Genomic DNA, 23,456 nt, shown 5'->3' with positions numbered 1-23,456 from the left:
CGAGCGTGAGAAAAGGAGAGCGAGCGAGCGAGCGTGAGAAAAGGAGAGCGAGCGAGCGAGCGTGAGAAAAGGAGAGCGAGCGAGCGAGCGTGAGAAAAGGAGAGCGAGCGAGCGAGCGTGAGAAAAGGAGAGCGAGCGAGCGAGTGAGCGTGAGAAAAGGAGAGCGAGCGAGCGTGAGAAAAGGAGAGCGAGCGTGAGAATAGGAGAGAGAGAGAAAGCGTTAGCATGGCAGGAGATGCAGATGTGTTGATGAGAATCCTGAGCAGGTTGGATTGCAATATGTATGTGCGCGCGCGTCCATATGCACACATATATAAACAACTCCCTGTTATCCTTATAGGAACTAGAGGGTGAGAGTCAGAGAGAGAGACCCCTATTCCCTTTGAAGCGAACAATCCCCTTTGATGTTTGTTTCTGGCTGATCAATTATTTATCCAGAATGGAGAATGGTCTGACACCACTCAAAGTAAAGTGGAATGGAGGAGCTCATGTCACTTGAAGTTGAGCCGGTGATGGGTCAGGGAGTGATTCGATGTGAGGGGATGTGGCGGTGCAGTGGTAGTTTGGTGTTGACGGGGACTTTTCCCTTGTTGTTTTCTTTCTCCACACAGACAAACATGAGAGGCCTGATTGAGGCTATGCCCACAATCACAAATCCTAATCTGTACTTTTCAGGACTATTCCTTTTCAAAGAGATCAGGTGGGGTGGGGGTTTACTGGATATGTTTGCCACCGCTTTCAACATCAAAATAGTCGCTCTGGTCTATGGTAAATATAGTATAATACTTGTCTAGCCTAGCGGCAACCAATTTATCTACGTTTTGAGACAGCTGAAAGTGACAGATAGTGAGCCATGTTGATTGGACACAGTTGATAGACTCCTGAACAGGCTAAGTCCAGTGATTCACCCTCCCTTGGGGCTGGAGAGGGGGACGGGAGCCAGGGCAGGGACCCTGGGCGCTAGCTAGCTGCTCCCCTCCTGATTCACAAGGGGAATATGGAAGGCATGTGAGCTACGCCCAGAGAGCTTATCATTACCGTTAACTCCTGGCCACTGAAAATAGCCCAGAGTACCCAGGCAGTGAATTTGAACAATTCCCCCCTCAAAACACAGGGCTGGTTTAAGACTTTACACAGCAGATGTTTGCTAATGGTCTGGGGCTGAAGGGACAGGGAGACGAGATCACTCCAATGTCTCCCCATGTTTAACCCCATCCACCAATAACCAACACCCCTGTTATCCACGCCACTAAGTACAAAACACACTGGGATGCCAAGCATGACATTGTGTGGTGATAACATTCCTGAAGAAAGGGGATAACTCATTTTCATAACATTCAAAGCTGAAAGATCAAAACGTAATTAACTTAATTCCACAAAGGATGTGATAGATTTGACTGCTCTAATGAGGTAACCACTCTTAAAGGGAAAAGCAGTATATATTCTATTCTACCACAGAGGGAACGCAGAATGCAGCACTTGCTCCGAGTCCCAGTTATGCCGGTGCGGAGCTTTTCCTAAAGGATGAATGTGTTAACAGCACAAACCTGGGCCTGTATTGTGCTCAAAATAGCCTGGTAATAAATGTAATCACACGCCCACACTTCCAGCGTGGTGGTGGTCCAGATGGGGAGATGCAGCCAGCCAGTTGCACTCTGGCTGGCTGTAGTGGTGTAGTGGTGCCTGGAGAAGGGGTATTCTGCAAATCCCAAATGGCGCGCCCGGTGAAGGAAAGGCACCCCGTGTAAAAAAAATGGTATGAGAAACAGTGACGTACACTCTGAATGACCTAAAATGATTAATCCCATATTGGTCTTTCACAGTCACGCCAAACCAAGCTGTACTGTGCAAGTAGGCCGATAGTATGCCCACTATTGAAACTGATAAATGAGGCTGTCAACTGAGTCAGAAATTCACATGTAGGTTTTTGATTTCTTTTTTTTGCTCTCAGTCAATTTTTTTGTTGTGTTTGATGTTCTGTGTTTGATGTTCTAAGTCCAGAACAATGCTTAAACCTCATCAGGAGACCACGGAGGTCTGGGAAAAATCCATCTTTCCATCTACCAGAAGACAGTTATGCCAGTCATTAACACGGCTATATTTCCCTGTTCCTGAAACCTGGATGTTTTACTTCATATTATGAGGCATGTCTTACCTTGCTTCAAAGTAGCCAAATCAAAATTACACCATAGAAACAAGGCAATTATTTTATAAAATACTTCCTTATACTGTACAATTTCTCCTGTTCTATTGGTTTTCTTTTAACTATCTTTCATTGTCTAGCAGCCAAAGGCATTATCCTTGTCATATTAGCAACCCGTGATAGTTGTCGCATCTTTAGATCTTCCCTCTTCCAAAATTTCTAACGGATATTTCCATATGTCCATGAAACCTTGCATGTGTGGTTCACATTTTAGAATGCTGTTTTGTTGCAAATTGCATTTTGGAGGCCTAATGCTGCGTGCACATCACTAAGCTTAAAATGTTAAGAAATAATAGTTGATCTACATTTTATGCTAAACATTCTGATCTGTTCCATCAGCCTTAACTGATATGGCGCATACCTCCCGTCCACTACTTTAATACGCATTGTGGGGATTATGGAGGAAATATATAACAAATTGTGCCTTTCCTTTTGCAACCAGGGCAGAGGAAAGCAACACTATCCTCCACAAATGCTGTTTACATTGATATCCATACTGAATGAAGCACGTAAGGAGCTCATGGGACCGTTAACTTTTTCACTTAATAAAAAAAAAAAAAAGGGGGAAATTAAGTTAAGATGTTTTATGCAACTGGGCCCAGGTCTTTTGGAATTTTAGAAGGGAATGTCAAATGGCAATACAAGGGCTACAGTCATTTCAGTAAACATCTTGACGAGGGCCTTCACTGTTCAGTGTACAGCCTTGGGCATTCAAATACACCTATAGCCACCCACATCCACCCTAACTCCGCCTTGAGAGCATAGGACAAATATAATCAAATTGCTGCTACTGCCTTTTGAGCCTCAGCCCAACTTCTTTAAAAAGTGTCAGAATTTAAACCAAGGTTGGATTAGTATTGCCTCATTAGCATTATAGCCTCCTCCAAAAGAGCTTTGAATGATACATTAAGACGTTCAGTGCAAATTAATTAAGACCCACTTTGAGAGGACTCAACCAGGAACAAAGAGAGAGCCTGGCTTTATATTGCATTATAGAGACCCCCCCCCCCCCTCTCCCCCAAACCCCAGATGTGGGGTGGGCTGAGTAGGAAGGAGTGCAGGGGAATTGGTGTGTAGGGAGTGGTGGGGGAGGGTTGTTGAGGGTAATTGAGTGAGACCAGCAGTGCCTGGTATCCTGATGGAGCTAAAAGGGATAGGCTGGAAACCTGACTGTCAAGTCCCCCATTTCAAGGGCCTATAATTGCAGCTTAAATTAATTCCTTGTCTAAACCCATCTGATGCCCATCTGAGAAGGGAGGTCTCAATGGCACAAAGGGCTACCTAAAACACCTGATCCTGTGCGTGTGCGGTTGGAGTCAGCCTGCCCCTCAGCCCACCTGAGCTCTCTGATGGATAATACATTCAAACAATTAGACGCCAAATTGGAGACATTAGGAGGCATCATTCAGAAATGTAAACAAGCACTGAATTCCTGGCCCTTATTCTAAATAGCAAATTGCACCCTCTTCCCTTTATAGTGCACTACTTTTGACCAGGGCCCATAGTGTTCTGGTAAAAGTAGTGCACTATGTATGAAATAGGGTGCCATTTGGGATGCAGATTGTGATATTTCTTTCAGATTGTCCAAAATGTCAAACCATTTATGTGGGAATGACTGAGTCTAGTAGTGATTAATCCTAATGTCAGAAATTCAGTTTAGGCTTCAGGAGTCTTGTAGCATGTTGAATGGCCAGAAGATTGCTGGAATTATTCTCAAACTTGAAGAAAATTCCATCCAAAATAGGGAGGTTATGGTTAAACACGACAGTTTTACATTATACCTTCAGTGTTGGGGTTTTCAACATTTTGTCTAAAAACAGAGAAAGTATGAAAGGACAAAATAACAGGGGAAGGGTAATATTTTCATTTGAGACTGGATAAAAAAAAAGGGTAGTATTTAATTTTGTGCTCTCATCGTCCACTCTGAGCTGGGAGAACATTTCCATAGAAAAACAAGGGTAATGGAGAGAGAAGAGTGCTTCATTATGAGTTGCGTGCTGCACAAATGGCAGTCGGAGTGAGAATGAAGAAAGGCTAGCATTAGCGATTAATAGGTATTGGCTCTGGCAACACAGCAGGCCATTAGCTTCCAAGAACACAGTCACTTCTAATGCCTAATATTCTAAAAGGGATTAAAAACGCAACGGTACTAACAAAAGCCTATCAGACGTTTTAAATAGCTTGGTAACAGAACAGGTAATCTCGTTTGACTCAAGATTTGTGTGTGTGACCGCCTTGGTCTCAGGGCTTCCACACAGAAGATTGTTTTTTTCTCTCATTGAGCCAAAAAAAAAACACTCTCAGCCACCCTATCCTCAGTATCCTTCCTCCAATTTGTGATTCAAAGCGCCTGTCCTCTATGGAAATGTAAAGTGAATGATAATCCACTGGTGGGTATAGCGATGCCAGGATAAGCAAAGCTTAGCGAGGAGTGTGGTGAACCATTGCTGAAAAGTTTAAAAAGCTACGAAAATAAGCAATTGTTTACCATCAATTTTCTTCCACCTTTTATCTTTGAAGCTCTTCTCTGTGTGGAAACCCTGAGACCGACACAGTCACACACACACACACTGGTATTTTTACTCGTATTTCCACACACACAATATAAGTCTATTCTCATGCTTTCACAGAGGGAGTGGGCTCCCAGAGCAGCTCGTCTCTCAACATACGGGGTACAGCTAGGTCTACCTCTTACCAGTTTAGACCAACATTGTATACATCATCTCTCTCTGGACAGTATTTTCAGTAAGCTAGTTCATCATATTAGCCAGAATGTGTGGCATCACTGATATGTAGATAAAGTATTTTCTATATCGGTTACATCACAATCAATTAGAGAGAATACATGTGATGCCAGTAATTACAGCCAAGATGAAAAAAAGGAGCACATCTTTCAAAGTGCACGAAATCCACATTGCAATTACTGTCAACTTAAAGTATCCAAAACCACACTACCTACTTCAAACATCAGAAATAACAACAGAATGAAGGCAAGTCATATCAAAAAGAGACAAGACAGCAGCAAAAGGTACACAGTATTCCTCAGGTTACAAAAAAGCCCCTCTGTCAGTTAATAGACTCAATGATGTGTTCAATAGAAAATTTTTGCAGGCAGGCAGAGAGACTGAGAGAGCGAGAAGAGTGGCAGAGTGGGGTAGCTACCTTTGATGTTTGTTGGGTCTGTCAGATGGCTGGGGAGTGGACTGGGGGAGGCTCTATTAGAGTTGACGCGTTGCTACGATCCACCTGGGAGATCTCTCTCACAGAGCAGCTGCAGCGAAGCGAAAACAAGGACATGGGGAAATAAATAATCAACCAAACAACCATATCCCTTTACATAATACAACCGCTGCAGGTTCACACACACACACACACCACACACACACACACACACACACACAGGTACTAGCAGAGGCTCCTCAGAGGAGGAAGGGGAGGAGCATCTTCCTCCGTGATTTTCATAAAAATAGAAATTGTAAAACATTTTTAAAAAGTTATCCTTTTTAGATAAAACTATACTAAATATATTCAAGTAACCAAATAATTGATTTAAACATACTATTTTGCATTGAAGGTCTACAGTAGCCTCAACAGCACTCTGTAGGGTAGCACCATGCTGTACTTGGAGGACAGCTAGCTTCCGTTCTTCTCTGGGTACATTGACTTCAATACAAAACCTAGGAGGTTCATGGTTCTCACCCCCTTCTGTAGACTTACACAGTAATTATGAAAATTTCCGGAGGACGTGCTCCAACCTATCAGAGCTCTTGCAGCATGAACTGACATGTTAACCACCCAATCAAAGGATCAGAGAATGAATCTAGTACTGAAACCACAAGATACAGCTAGCTAGCACTGCAATGTATAAAGTGTGGTGAGTAGTTGAGTCAAAGAGAGAAAGACAGTTGAAGAAAGTAATTTTTTCCAAAATTGAGAAGCAAGAGACGTAATTTTTTTCACTTTCACTTACTTAGCTGGCAAAAGCAGCTAGCTAGTTTAGCCTACTCAACCAATCATAGGGATGCTATGTTAGCTTGCTGGTTATGACTATCCAACAACACAAACTATTTCAAGTCAAGGTAAGCTTTCGTTTTACTAATTTATTGCAACCGGGGCCCGCCGGTGTAAGTGCTAAACAGCTTACTGACTGTACACTTACGTTACTGCATGATTTTAGCAAGTTTACTAACGCGTTAGTTCTATTAGCTATGTTGACGATGACGCTACTTTAGCTAAGCTACTTTGCAGTTATATGGTTTGGCCTAGAAAGGTTCCCTCGCCTGGTCACAAACAACAGATGTGTTTTGCACTGAAGTCCACAAGTGACGAAGGGAAAAGATCAGAGGAGGAGAGCGCATATATGCGAGAAGGAATACAACGTGACTGTTACGAAAGTGAACTGTGTTTACACGTGATCAGGGGTGTATTCATTCCACCAATTGTGTTTATAACATTTCTTAAAACGGAACAAAACAAGGATAAACATACCTGAATTTGTCCAATAGAAACTCTATTTTGCAATTGTTGGACTTATGATTACACCCTCTATCAGCTAGATGCAGGCAAGAGTGTGCGAGGCGGTATTGAATGTGTCACTGTCTGTCCATGTGTCACTGTCATCTCAAATTTCTCTCTCAACCTGTGTGCACCTACATTGTAAACGTTCATTCATTGGCTAGGTTGTAGCAACCTCATGATGGATATAGAGACAAATTTGAGTATAATGTAGTAGCCTAAATCTATCGCTGTTACATTTAACTGGGTGAATGGAATATGAATGAGTCCTCCAATATCTGTAATAGAAATAAGGCCATGCTCATGAAAAAACTAAATCGTCCTCCATCAAACGGCATTGACCGCCACTGGCATGTACACACACACACACCTCAGTCTGTCACTCTCCCCTGTAGCAGAATAGGTCAGTGTACTAACCTAGTCCCCCCCCCCTCCCCCCAACAACCTAATTTGTACAGTAAATGGTTATCCCATTCTGTTGAAGAGCAATTGGACTTGAAACTGTCTAACGGATTAGGGAGTGTCCTCTAGCAGTGGGTCTAATAACCTGACAGGACAGGAGGGCACTGCTACTGCTGGGCAGGGAGTCTTTAAAGGTTTCAGTACTGATTAAATCAGACAAGCCTTGGCATGGGTAGACAAACTGTACAACTGCTCCTTACGGCCATAACCTGCTGGTTTGTCTTTGGTTCTGTTTGTAGGGGAGGTTATCACTGTAGCTGGTCCCATCACCAATGCATCACTTTTTGTCAGCATTTCCAAACAGCTTTTAGACTACAGACCAAATAAGCTCCACGGTTCACAATCAGCCGGGTAATGTTTCATTAACTATGATCGGCAAGGCCCTCAGGTAAATCCTGCATTTATTAACTATGATCGGCAAGGCCCTCAGGTAAATCCTGCATTTATTAACTATGATCGGCAAGGCCCTCAGGTAAATCCTGCATTTATTAACTATGATCGGCAAGGCCCTCAGGTAAATCCTGCATTTATTAACTATGATCGGCAAGGCCCTCAGGTAAATCCTGCATTTATTAACTATGATCGGCAAGGCCCTCAGGTAAATCCTGCATTTATTAACTATGATCGGCAAGGCCCTCAGGTAAATCCTGCATTTATTAACTATGATCGGCAAGGCCCTCAGGTAAATCCTGCATTTATTAACTATGATCGGCAAGGCCCTCAGGTAAATCCTGCATTTATTAACTATGATCGGCAAGGCCCTCAGGTAAATCCTGCATTTATTAACTATGATCGGCAAGGCCCTCAGGTAAATCCTGCATTTATTAACTATGATCGGCAAGGCCCTCAAGTAAATCCTGCATTTTTTTTTTCCAACTTTCTCGTTCTGTGCAGGATTAGAATACCTCTCCAGGGAATGCTTCTTTCTTCTCTTAAAGGACATTTATGCTTAGAGCACCTTGGATTTCTGGGACAAACATCAGAAAGGTGAGCTAAGCCTGTGTCCAGGCTGCATTAGTTACCACACCACTCTCCAGTCACAGCCCAGGCAAGGCGAGCCCCCGATAGAGAACTTCCAAATGGGAGATTATACCCAATGCACACAATAACTGAACAAAGTGGCACTTAGGCAACACGCCTTTTAAACAAAATGTGATAAACTCCCTTTAAGTGCCCCAATCTCTCCAGGTTTTGTCATGCAGACAAAAGAATGATTGAAGAGGGAATCAAGTTATTGTGATCCCTTAAAAAAATAAATCTATGCTATACAGTCTATCCTGTTAAAAACCTTCCCGCCAGACGTGAGTCAGTCCATCTATGACACACCACCAGCATGACTAAGTGTCACCCCTAACATCACTATCCCGGCACTGCAGCTAACTGAAGAAATATTGTGTAAATGTTAGTTCCTGATACTGTACTGACTACTGTTTTTCAATCCTACATTATGCAGAACCTTGCATATTCTATCACAACTTGTCACAACGCCCCGCACCATTTGGAGGAGGCCCCAGTGTAATTCTCAAATTAATAATGAATGGGTTGGGGCCCTGGCTGACAGATGGTTGTGTGTCCCAAATGGCTAGATACTGCACTATATAGGGCTCTGGTTAAAAGTATTTCACTATATAGGGAACACGGTGCTCTCTATTTGGGACACATCCCATCTGGGGATTGGCTGATTGATCTGGTCGCTTCTCTGCGCTGTCACCAAGGCAATGCAGGGTTTTCTGGGAGGGGAGCTGGCAGGTATGAGTGGCCAAGTTAAAATATCCTCTACCCTGCAGCACTCCTCCTCCCTGATATCAGTGATAGATCAGTGGAGAGGTAGAGAGGTGTGTGTGTGTCACCAGGTAGACAATATTACATTTCATAAATTACTTGAGATTACTTATAGTCACAGTGACTTATCTTGAAAATGTTCTATTTAAGTAGCTCAGCCCCTATCCAATACAGTAAATGTAACCATACACATAAAATGTTTTCCCTAACTGTGTCCAAGAGGATGAGTAAATACATACCAGTGTGAATAGCATGCTGACAAGCACACTAGACCACATCTAAATATTACCATGTACTGTAACCAAGACTGAAATACTATTCTACGGAAGCCCTCATGGCTTTTATGGACTTTGTCCACTTCCGTTTGCTCTGAATGAGCCCGCTGCATAGGACCAGTCCAATCTGAAGGAATGTATGGTGAAACTGTATTGAGCAAACTCTCCAAAGGATACAGTCCACGTCTGCCAATAACAAATGACCTTCACATATTAAATATTCCTCAAAGACTAGTAGTCCATTAACTTCGAATACAAATAACTATGACCTCTACAATGTGCTCTTAAATCCAGCAGGCTTCTCACTTGCCTACAGGTGGAGTCTTGTGGCGAGGCCCCCCCCCCCAAACCTCATTCAGGTGAGACGACCTTTATTGAAAGCCTGGGCTTAGCCGTCATCCCATTCAGACGTGGTGCTGCATGCTGGCACTCTGGGTATTACGTATTTGTCCTACTCATCATCACGGCTCACGTCTCCCCAGTGCCTCTGTGTCAAGCGTCAGGAAAGGGCATAATCAGGGCCGGAAAGAAATGACATTCTGATCCCCCTGATCCTGACGTTATTTTTGAGGGGTTAGGAGAAAGCCTACCACATTTCCATGTATCCAGGTAATCCATCCACCTCGCGCTGATGGAGAAAAAAAATCCCAGACGAAATATTGTACAGAGAAATGTCTGTCCTTCCCATTGTGAAGCCAGTGAGTTCCAAGCTCCTGCAGACCTGAGCATCTAATTGAGTATTCCAGCTGAAAATTACAGCCCATCATCATTAGATGCAGCCGGCTGACGGGGCTGCCAACATCAGAAAAAAAGAAAGAAAGAAATGGTTCAATTTGAGGCTGCTGAGCGTTTATCCCAGAGCTGACCTTCGCCAGCTAGCTTTCCCATCCCTCTATTAGAGACAGGGAGGGAAAAAAGACCTTGCAGCCAGGCAGGCCCATCAAAACTCAGACTGAGGTGGAGAGCGACAGGGAGACAGATCGAAAATGCCCCAACGGCGAAAAGATTTCCTGCCAAAACAAATTGGCAGAGCGCTCTAAAATCTGAAGGATTGTGGGAAGGAAGAGAAAGCTGACTTAACAGGGATGTTTGTGGATCCGGAGGCCCTTAGAGTGTCAGAGGACAGCAGAGGCTACAACAGAAAGAGCAGAGGAGTTTCTCCATGACCCTGTTCCAATACCGCATCATTCTTTCCTTGTTTCCTTGAGGCAAGGTTACCACCCTGTTATTTCCACCAATCCAGCTAATTCAAAAATCAGTGAATACTTGAAGGTTGGGAGGATGGATGCATTACTAAAGTACTCCAACAGGGCCAGAGTCAGCCCCAAAACAGTGAGGTTTTAGCATCTCTAGCATCTCATTTCATCAGATACCAGATGGAATTTCATCAAATGCCACCCACCCCCTCAACCTCCCCTCTATGATCTTCACAGGGATTGGCATGCCCCCAGTAGCAGTGAGAGAATAATCAATGTTTGCACTCCAAGCCACTCTGTCTGAGATTGCTGTTTGATTACATCACAGCACGCATCACCTCTCTGCCACGTACATCTGTACTCCTCATAGGTTCACGCAAAACAGAACACTGGAGGCTCTAGTTAAGGTGAATGAGTTCTATATAGACACCGGAAGCTCTGGTTCTAAAGGTGAAGGAGTTTCATAAGAACACTGGAGGCTCGAGTTCTAAAAGGGGAATGAATTATATTCCTAGTTGGGACAACACAGTTCCACTGTGAAGAAAGGTTCAATTAGTGTCGACGCAACAACTCAAGACCTACAATAGAGCCTACAAAAATACGCCTCCATTTTTAATTTTTTACTCTAGAAAAATATACTTTCTGATATTATTGATAGTAATTATCAAACATTAAATTGAGGCTAATGTCGGATACACAGAACCAAATCTGGACTCCAGCCAGAAGAATTTACAACAAAAATTGGCAAAAAGGGTCAAAGGTTTTCCCTGAAATGGACCGCAACAGTTGCAGTATAAAACCATGTCAGTGTTCAGACCAGTGTTCATTACTACACACACTTCAAAGACAGCACTGGGAGTCAGATCAGACAGTGATTAGACAGGAGTGGTGGGAGACCAACTGACTGCAGCATGCATGTGTATGTTTTGGGGTTTTTACTATCCTTGTGGGGACCAAAAGTCTTCACAAGGATAGTAAAACAATGACAATTTGTACAAGTGGGGACATTTTGCTGGTCCCCACCAGGAAAAGGCTATTTTAGGGTTAGGGTTAGAGTTAGAGTTAGGTTTAGTGAAAATAAAATGTTGAATGGGCATCAACTCGGGAGCCCTCTGTGTGCGCTTACATGTGTGCCTGTCCGAACCTGAGAGGCTGATTGTGAATTCATCCCAGAGCCCCGTTCTCATCTAGAACATATGGATGATCAGTCTACCTGATGGAGCAACAGAAGTCAGCAAGGAGGAGTTTACACGCTGCCAGTTTGAATAAAAGATCCGTGCTGGGATTTGTGCTTGACAGGGCAGCCTAAACCTTGTACTGTTCAATTATGTAACACCAAGTACTGCAACCCAGGAAGGTATGTGCAGGGCTCTGCTCTCATCGGAATCCATCCAGAGAGACCACGGAGGGAAGCAGGACTTGATCTCAGGTTAGGATGAGAGATGTGTTGGTCGGCAGCCAGGAGATCAAAAGCTGCTGAGAGGACATTATCGTCTCTAAGGCTGTCCCCCAAAATTATACCTTATCCCCTGCCCTACGTTTGACCAAAGCCCAGGTCAAAAGTAGTGCACTATATAGGCAGTAGGCAACATGGGTCCATTTGGGATACAGTCTAGGTCTATTCCTGGCTGTGGTTGTGCAGTGTGAGGGGACTGGTACTGTCACGCTGTCATAACATTACATAGAAGGTGATTGGGGGAGGGGGGGTTACAGTTCATTAGACGACAATAAACATGTTTCACACCAATTATCATTTAATTAAGAAGGACATATTGTTGGCGAGCAAATAAGAGCACTGGCTGAGGGAAGAAACAACATATTCAATTGGTGAGAATTGTTAAGTCTAATCACTGTTAATCACTGCAACAAACAAATGAAGTAAAGGAAACTGGAGCCTGACAGTGGAGCTATAAGCTCTAGGGCATTATACTGCATGTGTAGAGTGTGTGTGGTGAAGGTCGTTATTAAGACCATGACACAGACAATGACATCTCCTGTCATCGTTTAATCAGCCAGCCTTGCTAATTAGCTTCAGACCACTCAGAGGAGAAGGGGGGGGTTACATATAAAACAGAGACGAGGTGTGTGTGTGTGTGTGTGTGTGTGTGTGTGTGTACACACACACAGAAGTTTCAGTTATTTCAGCCACACCCCTTGCTGACAGGTGGACAACTTCAAGCACACAGCCAAGCAATCTCCATAGACAAACAATGGCAGTAGAATGTCATTACTGAAGAGCTCAGTGACTTCCAACGTGGCACCGTCATAGGATGCCACCATTCCAACAAGTCAGTTCGTCAAATTTCTTCCCTGCTAGAGCTGCCCCAGTCAACAGTAAGTGCTGTTATTGTGGAAATGTCTAGGCGCAACAACGGCTCAGCCACGAAGTGGTAGGCCACACAAGCCCACAGAACGGGGCCGCTGAGTGTTTGTGTGTAGTGCGTAAAAATCTGTCCTCGGTTGCAACATTCACTATAGAATTCCAAACTGCCTCTGGAAGCAACGTGAGCACAATAACTGTCATCGGGAGCTTCATGAAATGGGTTTTAATGGCCGAGCAGCCGCACACAAGCCTGAGATCACCATGCGCAATGCCAAGCGTCTTCTGGAGTGGTGTAAAGCTCGCCGCCATTGGACTCTGGGGCAGTGGAAACATGTTCTCTGGAGTGATGAATCACGCGTTTGTCTGGCAGTCCGACAAACGAATCTGGGTTTGGCGGATGCCAGGAGAACAACACCTGTCCCAATGCATAGTGCAAACTGTAAAGTTTGGTGGAGGAGGAATAATGGTCTGGGGCTGTTTTTCACGGTTCGGCCAGGTCCCTTTGTTCATGTGAGGGGAAATCTTAACGCTACTGCATACAATGACATTCTCGACAATTCTGTACTTCCAACTTTGTGGCACATTTTGGGCAAGACCCAGCATGACAATGCCCCCGTGCACAAAGCGAGGTCCATACAGAAATGGTTTGTCGAGATCGGTGTGGAAGAACTTGACTGGCTTGCACAGAGCCCTAACCTCAACCCCATCGAACACCTTTGGGATTAAGTGGAATGCCGACTTCTAGTCACCTATGTCGCCCAACATCAGTGCTGACTTCACTAATGATCGTGGCTGAATGGATGCAATGTTCCAACATCTTCTTCCTAGAAGACTGGAGGCCGTTGTAGCAGCAAAAGGGGGGACCAACTCCATATTAATGCCCATGATTTTGGAATGAGATGTTCGACGAGCAGGTGTCCACATACTTTTGGTCATGTAGTGCGTGTCTCCACTTTTCTCCTCATCTTCGAAAATGTTGAAATCTCTAGCCTACAGAGAAAGCAATTACTAAATCACCAATGAACCCTTTAACAGGAGTTGAGTGATGCTGTCCAAGTCAACTACTGCATTTCATTCCAGGGCTAGCGCATACAGCAGGAAGCTGTAGCAGTCAGCCCAACGTAATTGGCCACCACTACAGTAAGAAAAAAAAAGACGTATTTATAGAACGCTGGGTAATTCACCATTTCCTGAGCTGGCCACGGAAAGGAGAGGCAGCTCCACTGTCATTAACTGCAAACCACTGGTCACCGGAAACTGTGAGCACAAAACAAGATGACGGCTACTCGGTTAGTACTGCTCTTTACAGCCCTGGCTGTATGGATTTCTAACCACACGCTGTAGGTCTTCCTGTTTTGTTCTTCTAGTCACATGTGATTGTTCAGCCAGAAAAAAACAAAGTCCTCCTTAGATTATCCCAGAAGTAAATGCAGGTAGTTGCACTTTCAATTATTTGAATTCAGTTTCCATTCCGTCAGTCATTCAGGAGGAATAATGAACCTCCTCGTCCAAATAGGTGTTCAAAAAGAATTTGAGGCTTAAATAGAACGCATTATACGTTACTCAGATAGCTGGAGCCAGAGGTTGAATCCCAAATGGCACCCTATTACCTCTTTAGTGCACTACATCTGAACTGCGCCCTGTGGGCCTTCAACAAAAGTAGTGCGCTATAAGGAGAATTGGTTAACAATATTTGAGACACAGTGACAGTAGATTGTAAAAAGCATATCCTGGAGAAATACACCCTGAAAACACAGTTCACCGATGCTGAAACTGTGTGTCTTGATATCAGACTAAATCAGGGAAGTGTTAAAGCCAAATTAACCCAGTGTACCTTTAAATAGAAATGCTCACACTTGACTTCATTGAGTTCTTAGTATTCATAGATCCAGAGTATGGCTTGCTTAGGGCATATTTGAGATGGTGTAAGTATTTAGGTCTGCCATCCCTCTACACGCCACAGACTTTAGTGTAAATGTAATCTATATAGTTTGTCAGTATTATTAATTATGCTGGGCCTGTATTCACCAAGTGGCTCTGAGTAGGAGTACTCTGGTATCCCATCTTATTCATTAAACTAAAAGGCAAAACTGATCCTAGATCAGCATCCCTGCTTCAAAACACTGGACAGTTGTAATCTCTACCACATGCATTAACCTTTTCACGTGAGTGCCAAATATCTCTAACCCCCCCCCCAATTCTGTGATGTCAGAATGCTCTCACTGTTCCAAAATGTGACGCAACAGGACAGTTACCCACACTGCCCTCGAACCAAGACACACTTCATGCTATTTATCTATAGGCTATATTTCAACTTGTAAATTAGAAAACATAACTTAGAAAATAATTTCTAACAGTTTGAATTGAGGTGTGTTCCACCTCCTCATTGATTCACATAAAAGTAGCCCATTTAACTGTTGCCGAGAATTGGTGTTTGAGACTTTACTGTACCTAACAAACTTCTCTCTTCAATGAGAGCCCAAGAACCTCCCCAGCGTTTCCCATGATCAAGTATGCAGACATTTGCACAGTCTAGCGCAAAGCTTTCCCCCCTGGCTGGCGCTCGCATTGCCTTCATTGTTGTTTTCCTTACAAATAATAGGACTGTGTTTGAGTAAAACTGTTTCTGTGAGAAAAAAAACGCTGACTGTTGCGTCAATCAAAACTGGACGTGCCAAATAATAATTCTAATCACACCGGTTTAAGCATCTGCTGCAGGGACCACTGCACATGTGTTGGTACATGTCAAAAGGTCAATGTGCCAGAAACCAATTGAGATGGGCTTTCTGAGAGGCGGGAGGTTTAACGGAAGACCGAGGGATGAGGGAAAAGATGTAGGAGGTAATGGGATTCTCATGAATGTTTCATGGATATTATTTTTCTTCCAGGCACTGTGGTTCTTCTCTGGAGAGGGGAGGTTGTTGAGGGAGAGGTGGTTAACTGAGACAGACAACCAGTTGTCATGACTCTCCTTGCTGAGGATCAAAAAAGACACCCATTGGCTAGGCAAATGTTTGAGGATAAGCCAGGCCACCCCCCACCCCCTAAATGAGTTAGTTGTTACATTATTCATTTAATTGATTGTCAATTAAACATAGGTCATTTTTCAATAAATAACAGTCATCACATTAATGATCGTCACGACAGTCTTGCTGAGTCAGTCAGTCGTCAGACAGATTCCATCATCCCGCTCCTTTACTGAACAGACTCTGGGCTTTTGGTTGCAATTGTTTTATTACATATTTGTTGGCCATGCATGAATGAATGTGCAATTCATATGAATTGTTAAGAGACAAACGGAAGATTGTTATTCTGTAACTGACCCTGGTAACTCCCCGTTACCAGGAATAGATTGAGTAGAACCCACAGTCCAGGCCAACTTGAGGCTGCCAATGCATTTCAGTAATGCCTGAGTTTTATAGGTACAATTTACAGCCAGTGTCAGGGCTTTGGGACTTAGCCTGGACACACCAACAATCAAAACCTTGTTTCCCAATAGAATCATTCAGTGTTTCATGCCAACTACAATATATTTATTTTCATTCAAACAGACCACAATGCTATTTTGTATTCCAAGAGCTATTGTGAAGATAGCCAAGTAAGTGATAAACAACAACACTATAGACCTACATTGAAAAATAAATACTGTATCCACCACAGTGATGGCAATGCAAAGCAACAAGAATGTACTAGAATGTTGGTGTGATTACGTTCCATGTCATGTTGTCCTGTGGTTCTCGTGGTCATGGTTTGATGGTAAGCCGGCGACTACTCAAAAGGTATCAAAACAGGTACATCACAGCTGACAAACACCAGGCATTGAAAAGCAGAAGACAAATCCATGAGAGAGAGAGAGTGTTAGAGATAGAGACCATATCCATTTGGCAGACGTTTGTGAGTTCTGTAGCATCCCTCTCTGTGACATTAAAATGAGACAAACCTGGAATTATCTCAAGTGCTCAAACCAAACGTCAGGTGCAACATAACAGCAAACTGCGATATGAGGGTTTTAACACGGGATGACAAAGACCGGCTGCCACTACAAAATGTCTAGGACAACAAGAATGTACCACGCTCAGCTGAACACATCCAACACAGCTGAAAACAGAAAACACACAACTTCATACAGCATGAGAAAGTGCGAGATCTCCGGTGAGTCTATAAAACAGAATATTTCTTCCTCTCATCCTTCACAACAATTCCATCTTAATCTATTCAAAGATGGGAGATTTACTTAGAGCCATCTTGGAGATTTTACAGCAAACCCTTGGCTCGGTCATGTGGGGTGGAGCAGGCGGTCTGCTCAGGAACACCAATTAATAAAACGTCGCCTTGTCCCAAGACGGATCGGAGAAACTTAGAGGAAAGGCCACAGGGACAGCATGGGGAATACCACACAGAGCCAGGCAACATCATAGAGATCCTATAATAGGATCTCTATGGGTTACATGAATTCATCGGTTCAAAACACAATGTCATTACTTGTTTTTAGAAAAAATAAATCCAATTCGGCTGCCAATTTCTATTCCTTGGTATTAAAATCAGATCTGAGGAAGACTTTGTACTCTGTGTTCCCCCGAGCCCTTAAGACACACCTCAGTGATGCTGCCTGGAATCAGTGTAGGAGTGGGGTGGGTGCTCTACACTCACAATGCAGCAAAACACAGCATAGGAGCCAAAGCATCCTGATTGTGAGTGAAGGTACTGTCTAATTACCAAGGCCAACTACACCACTGCAGATATCATGCGGACGCTACAATAACAAGCCAACTTGGCTAACGACCAAAGCCAACCTTATCATTTCACATTCCTCTGTGATTTCTCTAAGTTCGACAGAGCCAAACGTATTACACATTAAAAACTAATACGGGGATTATTTCTGGAGCACAAAGTACTTCCCAGTTAATCGATTGCATTATGTAAAGAAAAGCTTAAAAACACTACAACAACAAATTTCACAGGCTAATACAACTTATATGGTTCGCACCCAGAAGATCTCCTTTCAAAGTCATGGCTTTTAACTGCGGCACACTGCTCATACCACCTGACCGGCCATTCCTTTCCTGCGCCGTTGGGGAAATAAAGAACATTACAAATAGCTGAATTAGGTCCTGTCACATTCCCCAGATAGGGCAGTGCATCTCTATTGACCCTGCTGAGCCTCTGGGTCCCGTGGGGTCTGACTGTTGGTCCCCGGCAGGATAAAGTGCTGCTGTGCTCTTCAAGGAGAGCGTCAGGCTGTGTGTGGCCAGGACACTGATACTAACACCTGCACACACATTTTCTCTCTACTCGCATACGAATCTTTCGCTTTACATTTGGTTTTAACTCACTCGCACAAAGCGTCAGGACGACTGACATGCCGCCGCCCCGCCACCGGAGGTTGACTTGTTATGGTGCCGGAGTAACTATGTTAAGGCACCTGGAGATGGAGAGGAAACGTAGCCAGAGCAGGAAACTGCTGTGACTCACCCAACCAGCCCCAGCACACTGTCCATCAACCGAAATCATCAGTCGCGCTTGTTTGGGACTATCGGTCTCAATGACATTGAGGAATGCAGGTGCAGCGGGCAAGAGGAGCTGATCTCACCTGAGAGCGCACTCTAATAAGTGTCTATTAACCAAAATAAAACCTTGATAGGAGAGCAGTGGATGATGACGTTGAAAGATTGACTGATTCGCCATGCTTGATGCTATGCCCGGTCTGTTACTGATTATTGACTGTTCACTGGACAAGAGATTCATATCCATTAGGGGCTTTTCAGAGAGATAATCCCTGTCATATTTCCCCCATTACTCAAACTGCACAGTATTGATCAGAACAGTGTCTCCTGCTGCAGTGCATGCGGCTGCAAAAACACGCCTTTTGAAGAACACAGAGGGAGAGACAGAGACCGTCAGGGGGAGAGACTGACCCACGATCTGAATGGATTGCCAAAAAGAATGATTAGAGAAAAGATTTCCTTTCAAAGGAGGGTTTATCAACCAAAGAACAATGCCCTTGTTACAAGAAGGACCTGGAAGTGGATACACCTTAAGGCTAAATTGACAACTTGCCTCATTCATAATGATATTCCAACAGGTCAACGAGTGTCCCATATTTAAATGGGGTTACTGCATTCTTCATGAGATCATTTCTGAGCCGTTATTATATCTATAATAAATACAATTGTGAAATCAAACAGGCAGGGATGGTCATTTCGGGAGCGTACAATGACATTGTTTTGTAAGGTAAATGTGCCAAATGATTCCTGGCATACATAAAGTCAATGGCATCAAACCTAGACGGTAACAGAAGAACGTTTGGGGGAAATCGCAATTATAGAGCATCCCAGAGACAGACTCGGAATAGACAGACCGATCCAATTTCTCAATGATGTACAGTTCATGTACCAGCCAATGCATTCTGCTCCTCCATTATCTGTGGCCGCGTCGCCACTGGTGCTAGGAGCATCAGCTAGTTAAAACCCAGCATATAAAACCCCAATTAGCTATGTATCATAGCTGGGAAAGGGATATGACTGTGTTCAGGCAAAAAAAGAAAGTGTGCTCACAGGGGTTCGTTAACATCCACCAACAGTCTACCCTTTTACTTCCTGCCGCAATACAAAAATCGCACCGAAATTGGCTATGAAATTTTAAGCAGGCTACTTAACATAGCCTAAAAACATAAAGTCACTCAGCCGGAGTGTGGGGACAAAATGGCAAACTGTAGAATTTGAGACAGTGATAAACCATGGAAAATCTAACGCCAAAACACTCGCTTTTGAAGCATTAGCCATTTGTGGCATCAGGTCAAGTAGGGTCGAGGCCAACATAACATGTCTTTATTCTGGTGCTTCCTTCGGGGCACCACGGATAAGGCAGTCAAAAAAAAATACTGCTTAGAATCTCTGCTAAACTCCTCCTCCCGCCTCTCCCAAACGAGGCACGTCTTGAGGATTCTTTTGTCAAGTGCAGCACCTGCGCTATGCTGCGCAGTCTAAAATATGACGTATACATACCACGGTTAGTCAGAAGTTCCATGATAAAACAAGACTGGCCGGAGACCAACATTTCATACACATACTGTGCAAAGTGGGTGCGTTCCACGACACGCCTTTGCATACAGCTAATACATTCACAACTATTGATGACCTTTCCATTTTACATTTACTATAATCTGATCTCATGCTATTAGAAGTATGGAACAGACTCACCTACCATAGAGTTACTTTCATCTTGGCATCATATGATTTGATCCCTATGTGGTTCTGTCTGATGAAATAGACCTTCTCTTCCACTCCCAGAGTGTCTGGGGCCTCAGATCTAGCTAGGTCGCCTCCTCAGGCAGACAACTCAAACAGCAACACTGAACGCAGAGGTACTTTAAACAACCCAGTGCACTGCAAATCACTATAAAAAAAATAAAAAAAAGAGTACGACAATAACAGTAAACTTGTTCGGCAACACTAACTAGAGAACAGCCATTTGGGGAACACAGGTAAACGTGATTATAAAGTACAACAGACTTAATATATCTTCAGTACACACAGCCAAATAAATGCTTGGGAAGAACCTTCAAAGAAATGTGTGTTTCCTGTGTGTTTAGTCATCAGGCACAAAAACCCTAGTATGCCTTCGCAAACAAAACAAAAAAAACACCAAGGCCACTCTGTATTGTCTGTATGGTCCAATTCAAGCCCATGCGGAACAAATGATTAAATTTGTTACACTATGGACTGGATAGAGAAGGCTATACTGTCGCAATACACATTGGTACAACAATGTCACTCTGTGCGTGAAAGAGACACCGTGGTTGGCTCCAGTGTATACAGACAGAGGTCTTTTTCATCCACTCCAGTCCCGCCGACTCCATCAGTTTCAGAGCAGTCAGTGCCAGCAAATGTTGTGCCACAGCACAGTACACCACCCACCTCAGGTTGGGGCCCTGCTCATTACTTTACAGGAAGAAAACAGGTTAAAGAAGAAGTAGGTTAAAGAAAAAGTATTGATCCCACACTGAATCTCCCTGGTAGATGAAGGGAGGAAGTAACCCTTCCCAACTTTGCGGTGTATTTATTCTGAGACAGTGAGCGAGACAGAGAGTCCAGAGGGGTCTATGTGAGCCATTGTGGTTTAGTAGTGGGAACAGAATAGGGCTCTGGAGACGGGGGGAGGACAACGGCAAGAGGGGAACAGAGGGACAAGTCAACCTTGCAGCAGAGATCTGCTAGCTCTTCACACAATCAGAATCACAATCTCCCATGCAGAGAGTGAGCCATTCAATTGCTGACTGACCCAGCCCTTTCATTTAGACTGGGGGGAGCAGAGCAGTTCCATTCCATCACCTCCCAACCTCATCTAGCTCTGTCTGGGCTGTCTGCTGCTCCTTCATAATCAGCTGGGAGGCTGGCTGGCTGGCAACCCGGCTTCTACACACTACTCTTTTGCTGTAGCTACATAGTCAGGGAGCCTTATACAGGAAGCTGGCTGCAGCTATGGGTGGAAGGTCAATTAGATGGTGCCCTTAGAAGGGGAGTGGGCAGATAGGAGGATAGGCGGCTAGACTTCAGGAGTAGAAATTACTTCTGGTATGTCACAGACAGAAAGACATTGGGCCAGGGTTTGGGGTGGGTGGAAGGGTGCAGCAGTCTAACTGCCTCACGGGTGCTTTGTTGAATGAGATGACAAGGATCAATGGACCTACGAGTCAGAGACCCCCGTCCCCTCAATGGGTGGTCTCTGTGGCCCTCGTGGGCCCGTAGTGACTCGGTCCAGTGAAGATCTAACCAGGTCAGCCTCGTCTGGAAACCCTAAATCTGTCTGATCTGAGTGGTGTGCAGACCCTGAAATCTGACCTGATCAACAATCTAAATGGGTGAATCGATGAAGTGAGACCATACTTTACAGTATTTGTGGGGGGAAAATGATCTGTGCTTTCTTAGATTAAAATGAATTGTAATATGGTAACGTGCCCTTTGATTTGCTAGACTATTGGTTCACCACACACAACTTGCTTTGAATAACATCTCCGTAGAGAGCATTGGTAAACAGAACAGGTCTGACCTGTTGAAATCCGATGTGAAATCAGCTCAAGTGGAACTCCCTCCTTTTATTACCAATTAAAGCTGGGGTTGCCTGGTTACAGGTGGCAGCAGAGAACAAAGAGAGAGAAACTGAGGATATTTGATATTACACACCACTACTACTCATCTCTGGAGAGTTGCTCACGCCGACGCTTATTATTACCACCACCACTGACGATTTAATGCTGCCAATTGCTGTCCGGCAAGCATACCCAACAAATTGTCTGTTTCCCTTCCCACCTGGTGTTTATAGCGTCTGTCCCAAACGCCATCCTAATCCCTACATAGGGCTATGGTCAAAAGTAGTGTACTATATGTAGGGAATTAAGTGCCATTTGGGACACAGGCAATCCCAGGCCTCCTTGGCAGTCATAAATCAATAGTACCCCACTGTACACCTCAGACAGAACTGAGGCTCTCTTTCTCTCCACAATGACTCCTAAAGCAGCTAGCCAAGTCCGCGACTGGGAGAGCTTATTGACGCACGCCGACACCGCGGAGAGAGTAATTTTAAAGTCACACACACACACCAAGGGGGTTTCAGATTTCCTGATGTAATGGATGAATGTACAGGTAACTGCCAAAATAAAAAAAAGGAAACACTTAAGTAAATTTGTGATTCAATATAGTTTGTAAGCAGGTGCTTCCACACAGGTGTGGTTCCTGAGTTAAGCAATTAACATTCCATCACGCTTAGGCTTATTTTGTCTACCATGTCTATGTCCCCATAGTATGACAATGACCCCGTCCATTGAATTTAACACTTATGGGAGATTCTGAAGATGCGACCAAGAGACAACGGTTTCCACCACCAACAAAACACCAAATGCTGAAATGTCTCATGGGAAAAATGGTGTCGCAGATACAGAGAGAACACACACAGAGAGAGACAGCGACAGAGAGAGAGGAGAGAACACACAAAGAGAAAAAAAATCTTGTAATGCATATGGTGCATCTGTGAGGATAAGCCTGCAGTCAGAGGTTGCTAGGGGGTTGTGTAGCTCGTGTGTAATCATCTCCCCTCTCTCTGCCTTCTGCTGGATTCTCAGACTTCATGCCAATTCAATGCCCTTGAAAGTGCGACTCCGGTAGGGATGAGAGGGAGGGAGGGGGAGAAGTGTATGCACTTGTGTTCGTGCGTGCGTTGTCGAGGGGGGGGGAGGAGGAATTTGTTACTGCAAAGGAACAGTACTTCATTTGCATAAGTAAAAAAAAAAAAAAAAAAAATTAAGCCTTGATAATACATGAATCTTCAGTTGAATTCACTTTCTCTATATAATATCTCCATTTGGAGAGATGTAACATCTCCATTTGGAGAGATGTAACATCTCCATTTGTTAAGAATAGAGGAGACATGGACTGTGATTCGAGCAGGGGGAAACAAGAGAGGTCTGGTTTGCTGTGACTGGTGGCTGTGGACGGTCATTAAGTATTCCTTTAGTGGAAAAAAAAATAGCACCTTTCATGGTGGTATGGAAGCAGTGGGTCAACCTGATCTTGAATCTATTAAAAGAAGGCCCATCATACATGCTTGAAGCCCCCCACCTAATCTTATCTCCAAAGCAGCACAGTCACACAAATTAACATTCCTATACACTTTCCAACCATCTGAGAATAGGATTCGGGCTCTCT

General features: G+C 44.0%; 1 protein-coding gene across 15 annotated transcripts in view; it reads right to left on the bottom strand.

Annotated features, from left to right (window-relative positions):
- Positions 1-23,456, bottom strand: part of LOC110525852 (armadillo repeat protein deleted in velo-cardio-facial syndrome homolog) — a 233,601-nt gene that overhangs the window by 128,078 nt on the left and 82,067 nt on the right. For all 15 annotated transcript variants that reach the window (XM_036979987.1, XM_036979986.1, XM_036979992.1 and 12 more), the window contains exon 2: positions 5,366-5,474. The gene's annotated coding sequence lies outside the window, so the exon portion shown is untranslated. The remainder of the gene's footprint in view (positions 1-5,365; positions 5,475-23,456) is intronic.

Source organism: Oncorhynchus mykiss, chromosome 6 (genome assembly GCF_013265735.2).
Source record: "Oncorhynchus mykiss isolate Arlee chromosome 6, USDA_OmykA_1.1, whole genome shotgun sequence".
NCBI classification, from domain to species: domain Eukaryota; kingdom Metazoa; phylum Chordata; class Actinopteri; order Salmoniformes; family Salmonidae; genus Oncorhynchus; species Oncorhynchus mykiss.
The sequence above is the reverse complement of the archived record's forward strand: the minus strand, read 5'-3'. Positions and strand labels throughout refer to the sequence as shown.